We start from the raw sequence: 10,771 nt of genomic DNA, 5'->3' as shown, positions 1-10,771 counted from the left end.
CTTGATCAATAATAACAGAGAAGATAGATTTTAAATGAGATTGGGGTGTTTGAGTATTCAAGCTTAAGGTGGAATTTTCCTTTATGAGGGAGAGATGATTCTAGGTTCTAGGGAACCCACAATGTAGTGTCGTAGAAATTTGGTTTTCTCTTCTTTTTTTCATTCTTTTTTCTCCTGTTATTTGCTTTTCTAAATGAAACTCATTTCCATGAAACTCTTTTCTAAATGCTATGTTATTTAACCAAGAAAACAATCAAGGTCGATTAGAGTGTGAAATAGTTCATTTGTATTCGACAAACGATTGACAATTAAATGGCCTTTTTGACATTTGTTCGTTCTCGATGATGTCTATTGAAAAACAAATTTTAATACTCTATTCATCTCATATTAGTATTAATACTTTCATTTCTATTTCATCCCAAATTAATTTGAACATACTTTCAATTTTGATGTGGTCTCACTATTATTATATAAGTGATTAACCCCTTTTGACCCACACTCTATTTCTAAAAAAATATCCCATTGTCTCTCCTTTTCATTAAAAAAATATCTTACAAACTCCTACCAATCTACTTTTTATAAAATAATATTTAATAACCATACTATATCTTACTTATGACATTATATTACATGCCATGGTTAACATTATTATGAGAGAGTATATATAACAGGAAAACAAGGCCAAACTGAGAGAAGACTAGAGACAACATATCCAACAAGAAATTAAATTAGGTGAAAATTTGAAAAGCAACACATAAGGGTTCGGTCACTTCAACTTATTTTGTCTTATTTCTGACATAATAAGATCATAAAATTATAGATAAGATTAAAAAGTTAAGATAAAATAAGTTTGGCGCTCACTCTGAAAAACCGGTATTAACATGACAGGCATATTTTTTTATAGTCATATTGTTATTTCCCTAGGAACACTACAAGAGGGGGGGTGAATTGTAGGTGTAGAAATAAACGTAAATTTTTGCGGAAATTAAAACTTAAACGAATAAACAAGCTAAAGGAACACAAGGGATTTTTACGAGGAAAAACTTCTTGGGCCCAACAAGAAGAAACAACCTCGACCACTAGGGATTTTAAACTCAACACTTTCACTAATTAGGCCAAACAACTTTGTTACAACCTAATTCTAACTCGAGCCACACCTTGAGTTCCTAAACTCAAGTTCCTGAGCCACTGTTCCCTTAACAGCAGTTCCTCTCAACTTCACTCGAAGTTTTCTCACACATACAAGCTTCACTCAAAGCCTCTCTCTTACAGAACTTCACTCAAAGTTCCCTTACCCCAAAAACCAAAATACAATTGATCGAAATAAGCTTAGTGGAATTAGAGTAAGAAGGCAAAGAACAAATGGCTATTATGAGAGAATGAAGGCACTGGCACTTAATAGTTAAACTCACTTAATTACTTAGTCGGACACATTTGGAACTTATCTAGACTTCTATATTTATAGAGTTAATCATGAAGAACGTGGGATTAAATGAGTACATGTTTAAGTCCATTAACCCATGATGTTCCTTCCCCTAAGGAACACGTTTCACATCATGTCCCATGATCCCATGAACTATAAATGAACGTGGATATTTTCAGCCATTACTCCTAAGTAATAGGAGTTCCTTGAGCTTTATCCGAAAATCAGTTTTATAAAAATTTTTTATCTTTAAAACTTGAATTTTAATCTTTAAGAAAATAATATCTTTAAAAAAATCTTTCTAAAACCGGATATTATTTTCTTATTTTCCGAAAAATAAAATCTTTCTTCTAAACAGATTTTCTTTTTAAAACTGATTTTATCATTTGAAATTAGATATAACTAATTTCCTATAATTTAGGCATGACTTACTCATATATTTTTAACCGTTAAATGTTGCACGCCTAAGTCTAGTTCCTTTTATTAACTAAGTTCCTTTAACATATTCGTTAGTGCCACTTAGTTTGTTCCTTACAAGGAACAAACTCTCATTCTCAAATAACTGCCACGTTCCTTACCATTCTTTCTTTGTTCCTTTACATTGGAACTAGAAAATAAAACGCCTAGCTTCTATTTTCTTGATCCAATGCTTGCTCCAGTATCAACATAGAAACTTCTTTACTTAGCCTTTGAAATCCTCTCTTGACTTCTTCTTGACTTCGTATTCTCCCAGTTCCTTTCATTGATACCTTAAACACCATACACTTAAATAAATCATTAGTTCACTACTTAGTTTGTTCCTTTGTTTCTTTGTCATTATCAAAACTAGGGTTCAACAATTTCCCCCTTTTTGATGATGACAACAAAGGTACAAACTAAGGAAAATAACAAATAATATAAGTGAATGATAATGAAAAAAACATAAAGAAGAAAATGAAAAATTAAACCCAATTATGAAACACAATTATGTAAGTAACTGAATTTTGATTTTTCATTTACCTTAACCTATTTTTGATTTTTCATTTACCTTATCCATTTTTAATTTTTTTCAATTTTCATTTTTCAGTTTATGTACAGTTTGTTCCTTAAATCTTTTCCCCCTTTGTCATCCTCAAAAAGAATAGACTTGCATGTATTGATGAATTGATTTAACACCTTAAGACCAATATACAAGCACCATTGTGGTTAAGTTAGAAAATCAAAGAGTAAACTTGCTCAAACATCAATCACATAATACTAGCCATTCCAAGGAAGAAATTATGCAAATCATTTAGAAACATAGACATAATAGCAAAAGTCATTGATTATATAGCACTTGTTCCATAACAAAACAAAGAAAGAAAAGAAAAAGGAGTAAACAAAAGTTGTGTTCCTTGATTAAAGAAACAGGAACAACAAAACAAAAAAACTAAGAAAGGGAAGGGGAATGGTGTTCCTCTACAACTTCTTCTTCCACCACATCCTCTATTTTTCATCACCACCCCATGTTGATTCCAACCTGTTCCTTCACTCCTCCAAGGCACGAGCCATAGAGTCCATCTTCTCTTGTTGCGCAACCACGTATCACTCAAGTTCTTCATAAGACTTACATTGTATCAGTTTTGGCATCCAAAGTCCAATGAAGATGATTTAAAATTTATCATATGTTGGCAGGAAGCAACTCATTAACCCAGTTGCATCATCCGGAGTTCCTGTTCCTTACCCTTGGAACTGAGGCAGATGGGGATTTTGTGAAGGAACTGGAGGGGTTGATGGAAGGTCATCTGTTCCGGAATGAAACAGAAGGTGAAGGGTGATAAATGGAGGAAGAAATGGTGGTGTGAGGTGGAAGCAAAAGGATTTGGCCTTTTATTTCATCCTTCAACTGCTCAAAATGGAAGGAACAGAGAAGGATGAAGGTGAAATGGAGGGTATTTTGTGAAAGGAACAGAGATTTGGAGATGGTGGTGAGTAGGTTCCTTGAGAGTGAGGGTCCTGTTCCTCATTATCCGAAAGGACTAAGGAGAGTCCTCGTTGGAAGGAACAGAACTGGAGCAATTTTCTACGAGTGCTCTTCCTCACTCTCTAGGAACAGAGGTTTAGGCTTATGGCAATGTGTTTGCGCCTCTTAGGTTTCGTTCCTCCGGTTAGGAACAGGGTTATCCAAGATAACTCATTATCTTCTTCTAAGTCAGTTTAGGCAGTTTTCTTTTCCTGAGGAACTGGAACCATTCTCCTTGAATGAGACACCTTCTTGGACAGACAAGCCAAGTCCATTTAGGGTCTTCTCATTCAAGATGTTCCCTTTTTGACCTATGTGGTCCAACCGTAAGTCTTACTTAAAGTGATGAAGTAAAGAAGTTATCAAGGCACCGTACCAATACACAATTGTTCTCAATACAGTGAGTTAAGTGTTGAATGAAGAGGGAAGGGAAATTGATTTGTATGTGTGGTCCAAGCAAAACATGTAACACATATCCAAGAGACCCACTTCATTCCTCTTTTCAGTTCGAGGAATGAGTGCTCTCCAAACCAATTAAATAGACTTTGTGAAGGGGAGAGAGTAGGTTATGGTTAAGTTTGTTTTGGCCAGCGTTCCTCCAAAATATTCTAAGATTTTGTCTTGAGGAAAATTCGGAAAGGAAACAGTTCCTTTCCTTTAAATACAAATCAGTTCCTTTGCAAGGAACTTCCCATACTTTGCCAAATGGCTTGATTAAACCTTATTTTCTTTCCTCTAACCTCAGTTGTGCAAGTTCCATTAGTATTAACAAATTTGCACAAATCATCCATAGCTAGAGGAACAAGAGCATTATTAAAGGCGAATTCAAACAAGAATTCCATGCCTTGTTCCTTTAGAATGGAGGTTAATTCTAGAAATTCTATTTATTGCCCATTCTAAATCGACGCAAAAACCCAAACATACCTAGATTCACTTCGTTCGACCCTTTTCTTGGAAGAGAAGAAACAGTTCCTTTGGAAGGAACAGGTGATTTCTTCTTCTTCCCCTGAGATTGTTCCGGGGTTTCTTCTTCATCGTCTTCCCCAATCAATTTTCTTCTACGCATACTCCTTCTAGGAGATTCTAATTGCTGTTCCTCTATGGGGTTTTCTTGAATTATGTCGGTTTCAAGGGTTTTGGTTGGAGATGAAGTATTTTCCATTTTTGAAGTGTTGTTTTTTTGATTTGGAAAAGGAGAGTTTCTTGAAGTTTTTGCCATGATTTTGAAGGTTTGGAGGTTTTTATGGAGTATCAAAGGGTGTGATGAGGTTTCGGCTATGGTGAAGATGAAGCGTTGAGAGGAACACGGTTTCTTAGATGAATTAAGAAGGAAGTTTTGCATGTAATAGTAATTATGACACGCGGGAAAGAAATAAAGCAAAAAATAAAATAAAAATAAAAAGAGAAAACGAAAAGATAATAAGAACCAAGATTTAATTAAACTGTTCCCCTTATTTTATTTTGGATTTTTCGGATTTTTGGTTTTTATGAATTTTAATTTTTGAAAGAAAATAAATGCTAAGGAACTTGTGCTATAGGAACAACTAATGCTACATATCAATGTCCTTCATATCATGCATGTTTCTTAACCTTAGGAACAGTAAGGGGAGTATTATGTGACATTTGTGAGTTGTTTAATTTCTTTGAGTTCATGTTTATGTCTTGCAACATATTAATTTGTAATGGTCTTAGGCAATTTAAACACAATTATTTTTAGCACACAAAGTCACTCAAATTGATTCAAACATGGGGGAATGACATAGGAACAATCACTTAATTTTTATTAACCCTAACTCAAGCCTTAATTTTTCATATCTATCCTTTGCAAAGGCTTAGTTAGATATCAGCAATCTGATAGTCTGTTTGACAAAACTCAAGTTTAATCAAACCTTTTTCAACATTTTCTCTTAAAAAGTGATGTCTAATATGTATATGCTTTACTCTAGAATGATGCACTGGATCTTTAGATATATACTTATAGCACTTATATTGTCACAATATATAGGAACACATTCAAAGTTTATTCCATAGTCACTAAGTTGTTGTTTTATCCAAAGCATTTGAGAGCAACATGCAGCAGCTGCTACATATTCTGCTTCAGCAGTGGATAAAGCAACTGTGTTTTGTTTCTTGGTACTCCAAGAAACTAAACTATGACCAAGGAATTGTGCCATACCTGAGGTGCTTTTCCTATTTACAAGATCTCCAGCATAATCTGCATCTGCATATCCTTTTAGTTCGAATGTATCACTTCTTGGATAGTATGAGTCCAAGATCATCTGTTCCTTTAAGATATCTAAATTTCACAGCAGTGAGGTGAGACTCCTTTGGATTTGCTTGAAATCTAGCACACAAACCAACACTGAAAGCTATGTCTGGACGACTAGCAGTTAGATACAAAAGTGAACCAATCATTCCTCTATATTTTGTTTGATCAACACTTGTTCCTATGGAGTCTTCATCTAATCTAGTTGAAGTTCCCATAGGAGTGTGATTTATCTTTGAATTTTCGAGGCCATATTTCTTTAATAGTTCCTTTATGTATTTTTGTTGGTGAACAATTATACCTTTTTCAGTTTGTTTGATTTGTAGTCCAAGAAAGAAATTTAACTCACCCATCATACTCATTTCAAATTCATTGCTCATGAGACTTGAGAATTCTTTGCACAATATTTCATTAGTAGCTCCGAATATGATGTCATCAACATATATTTGAACAAGCAAAATATCAGTTCCTTTAGATTTTAGGAACAAGGTTTTATCAACCTTTCCTCTTTTAAAATTGTTTTCTAAAAGGAACTTTGATAATCTCTCATACCATGATCTAGGTGCTTGTTTTAACCCATAAAGAGCTTTATCAAGCTTGTAGACATGATTTGGGAGATTATTATTTTCAAAACCGGGGTTGTTCAACATATACATCTTCGTTTAGGTAGCCATTTAAAAATGCACACTTAACATCCATTTGATATAATTTAAATCCCATGTAAGCAGCAAATGCAATTAAAATTCTAATGGCTTCTAATCTAGCTACAGGAGCAAAGGTTTCTTCATAATTATTCCTTCTTGTTGATTATAACCTTTTACTACAAGTCTAGCTTTGTTTCTTACAATGGTTCCATATTCATCTAGTTTGTTTCTAAACACCCATTTTAAGCCAATTACCTTTTGTTGTTTAGATGAGGGAATTAGATGCCATACCTTGTTTCTTTCAAACTCATTTAATTCAGCTTGCATTGCAGTAATCCAATCAGAGTCAGTTAAGGCTTCCTCATGATTTCTTGGTTCCATCATTGATAAGAACGCATGAAATGCACAAAAGTTCCTTAACTGAGATCTAGTTTGCGTACCTTTGGATATGTCGCTGATTATGAGTTTCACAGGATGTGACTTTTGTTGTCTCCAAGGTTTTGGTTGGAACTCTCTTATAGGAACATGTTGTTCTTCATGAGTTCCTTGAGTAGATGAGGAACTCTGCTCAGTTGTTCCTTTGTTAGCCTCAATGGACTCAGTTCCTTCATTTTGAGGAACAGAAGCATCTTCTCCTGCTTGAGGAACAGGAACATCATTGATGTCATTATTTTCAAATTCCTCATTCCTTTCCTCCTTCACTTCTTCCTCTTCTTGTGAATCTGCGTTCCTTGTGCTTGGTTGTGCTAACCCTATCTCATAGTCATCAACCTGTATGCTTGGATTAAGTTTGTCAGATTCATCAAAGATTACGTGAATTAACAAGCTAAAGGAACACTACAAGAGGGGGGTGAATTGTAGGTGTAGAAATAAACGTAACTTTTTGCGGAAATTAAAACTTAAACGAATAAACAAGCTAAAGGAACACAAGGGATTTTTACGAGGAAAAACTTCTTGGGCCCAACAAGAAGAAACAACCTCGACCACTAGGGATTTTAAACACAACACTTTCACTAATTAGGCCAAACAACTTTGTTACAACCTAATTCTAACTCGAGCCACACCTTGAGTTCCTAAACTCAAGTTCCTGAGCCACTGTTCCCTTAACAGCAGTTCCTCTCAACTTCACTCGAAGTTTTCTCACACATACAAGCTTCACTCAAAGCTCTCTCTTACAGAACTTCACTCAAAGTTCCCTTACCCCAAAAACCAAAATACAATTGATGAAAATAAGCTTAGTGGAATTAGAGTAAGAAGGCAAAGAAGAAATGGCTATTATGAGAGAATGAAGGCACTGACACTTAATTAGTTAAACTCACTTAATTACTTAGTCAGCATTTGGAACTTATCTAGACTTCTATATTTATAGAGTTAATCATGAAGAACGTGAGATTAAAACTCGAGTACATGTTTTAGTCCATTAACCCATGATGTTCCTTCCCCTAAGGAACACGTTTCACATCATGTCCCATGATCCCATGAACTATAAATGAACGTGGATATTTTTCAGCCATTACTCCTAAGTAATAGGAGTTTCTTGAGTTTTATCCGAAAATCAGTTTTTATAAAAATACTTTTATCTTTAAAACTTAATTTTTAATCTTTAAGAAAATAATATCTTTTAAACAAAATCTTTTAAATAACCGGATATTTGTTTTCTTAATTTTCCGAAAAATAAAATCTTTCTCTTAAACAGATTTTCTTTTAAACTGATTTTATCATTTGAAATTAAGTATAACTAATTTCCTATAATTTAGGCATGACTTACTCATTATATTTTTAACCGTTATAAGTTGCGCCTAAGTCTAGTTCCTTTTATTAACTAAGTTCCTTTAACATATTCGCTTAGTGCCACTTAGTTTGTTCCTTACGAAGGAACAAACTCTCATTCTCAAATAGACTGCATGTTCCTTACCATTCTTTCTTTGTTCCTTTACATTGGAACTAGAAAATAAAACGCCTAGCTTCTATTCTTCTTGATCCAAGCTTGCTCCGGTATCAACATAGAAACTTCTTTACTACCTTTGAAATCCTCTCTTGACTTCTTCCTTGACTTCGTATTCTCCCAGTTCCTTTTATTGATACCTTAAACACCATACACTTAAATAACTCATTAGTTCACTACTTAGTTTGTTCCTTTGTTTCTTTGTCATTATCAAAACTAGTATTCAACACAGATAATACATTTGTTATCAATTTTTTTTGTAGTCAAATAATACATTCATTATTGGTAGTTTAAGGCATAATTGTTAATAATCTACAAGCTTTATGGCACATGGTTCAAGTATGACTTATAATATGATGCCACACTAATAATTTCAAGTTCATTGTTAGAATATATTAATTAAGTAATATAATTAATCATGTTTTCATATAAGGAATTTTTTTACCACTACCGTGGTATATGATGAAGTGTTTCAAAATGTTTGAATAAGTACTCATAATAGTTCCCTACTTTATTTATGTAGATTTCTTTTATGATATTGTCTGTTTTTATCTTTTGTATTTATTTTAAGGTAATCATTTGATTAGATAAGATTCATCATAATTACTTTTTTCCAACTAAGATAACCAATAAATCTATTAATGAGTTGGTGATATATTTTTATGCATTGCAACATTGTAACTTCTATATTATAGATTATATGATTTGTTTAATAATCAAAACAAAAATTATCCACTAAAATATTCCCGTACATTCTGCACGGGTCCAAAAACTACAATTGTGGGGAAAAATAGGGAGAATTTGGCACTTGAACAGTAAGATATTAATGAGAGAGAGAGAACATACAAGAGAAGGGGAGTAGGGGAGGGAGGTAAGTGCAAACCAAGCAGAGAGTGAGACAAAACTAAGCAAGTGAGAAAAGAAATTCACGAAAAATAAAGGATAAAATCATTTTAAAAAACAAATTAAGTGGCAAGACCTCAACCTTCCTCTGTTCTCCTTCACCCTCAACTTTTCGACCTAATTCTTGCTTATACCATATGGCGTTGCTAAAAATAATTTTAACAATAATCAATTAATTCCTTCGATTGTGTAACAATCAAGAAAATAATATTAATTACAATAGCTAAAGGAATCAATCAACCATTTATCAATTAAGGAAACAAATCCAATATTATGTTAGCGGTCATTGTTATTATTTTCATAAATACCAGTTATGGAATTATTTTCAAGCTAAATACCAATTTAGAGGAGAGAGAAAATACAATAAAAAAGATGAATGAGCAAGACATGAACAGAGAAAGACACGAGCAGAAGCATGGCGGCGAAAGTGGTGGTGGTAGTGGCCGCAAGTAGATTTCCAAATAGTAGAGTAAAAAAAGCACCAAATTTGAATAATGGAAAAAGAAAAACAAAATTCTCATCGAAAACTGAAAATCTTAACCAAAAGATGAAGATCTTGATACATTTTAGGGTGAAACTAATCTCAACCGACATTTCATAATCTCACGGATGAAAATTCACTTGCAACACAATACAAATGTAAGAGGAAGATCAGAGAGCTAAAAATCGTTGGCGATACAACATCAGCTCAGGTTGGCGCAACGCATGCAATACATGCATATGTACAGCCGTGGCAGAACAAAATCGCTAGCAGCACCACCAACTTGAGTAAGCGCATCACCATAAAATGAATTATGATCTAAGGGGATGAGAGAAAAAGTAGTGGGTTTGTAGTTGCAGAGGAAGAACAGAGAGATAGTGGAAGAACAAAAGAATGCACACAATTCAAGATCTTTGATGGAATGGAGGAGAGTTGAAGGAGTAAATAAGAGAAGGTGAAATGCCTCTTGAGTCTTGACTACTAAAATAAACATACTGAATGTTGTTTGGTGAAAGGAGAAGATGTTGTTTAGAGTCCATTAGAGAAATATAAAAGAAATTCGTTTTGCATCATTTTCATTTTTATTCTAATTCAATTTATCATGATAGTATGAATTATGATTTGAGTTTATAATTTGGTCTATATAATTAGAGTTAATAATTCATAAAATTCTAATTTAAATTGTGTGTTATTGGATCCGGGTATTTATTGTGTGTTCGTCAATGTTAAATTAATTTGGATATTAAGCTGAACATCCTTGGTCGTTTTTCCTTAGTTTTTTTAACATACTACATCTGGTTATAATAAATCTACTTAATCATGCTTGGTAGGAAACCAATTTTGTTTATCATAATCTTTTATGCTATTTGTTCTAAGCAAAATAATGATAAAAAACAATTCTTAGAGTTTCATCTATATGAAGTTCTATAGTAAGTAACCAAAATTACAACTAATATGAACTTCTTATAGTCCTATTCCTTAACTCTACAGGTACTAAGCAATAGCATAAACATAGACAACAATTTAACAAATAAGTATACAAAATCCTACCAATTCTTTGCAAAATCAAAGTGATAATTCAGCTTACATTCTGACATTTAAAACACACAAAAAATAGATAGTTGAAGA

The sequence above is a fragment of the Beta vulgaris genome, chromosome 6 (genome assembly GCF_026745355.1).
Source record: "Beta vulgaris subsp. vulgaris cultivar EL10 chromosome 6, EL10.2, whole genome shotgun sequence".
Classification (NCBI taxonomy): Eukaryota; Viridiplantae; Streptophyta; class Magnoliopsida; order Caryophyllales; family Amaranthaceae; genus Beta; species Beta vulgaris.
This window is presented reverse-complemented; position numbering follows the sequence as displayed.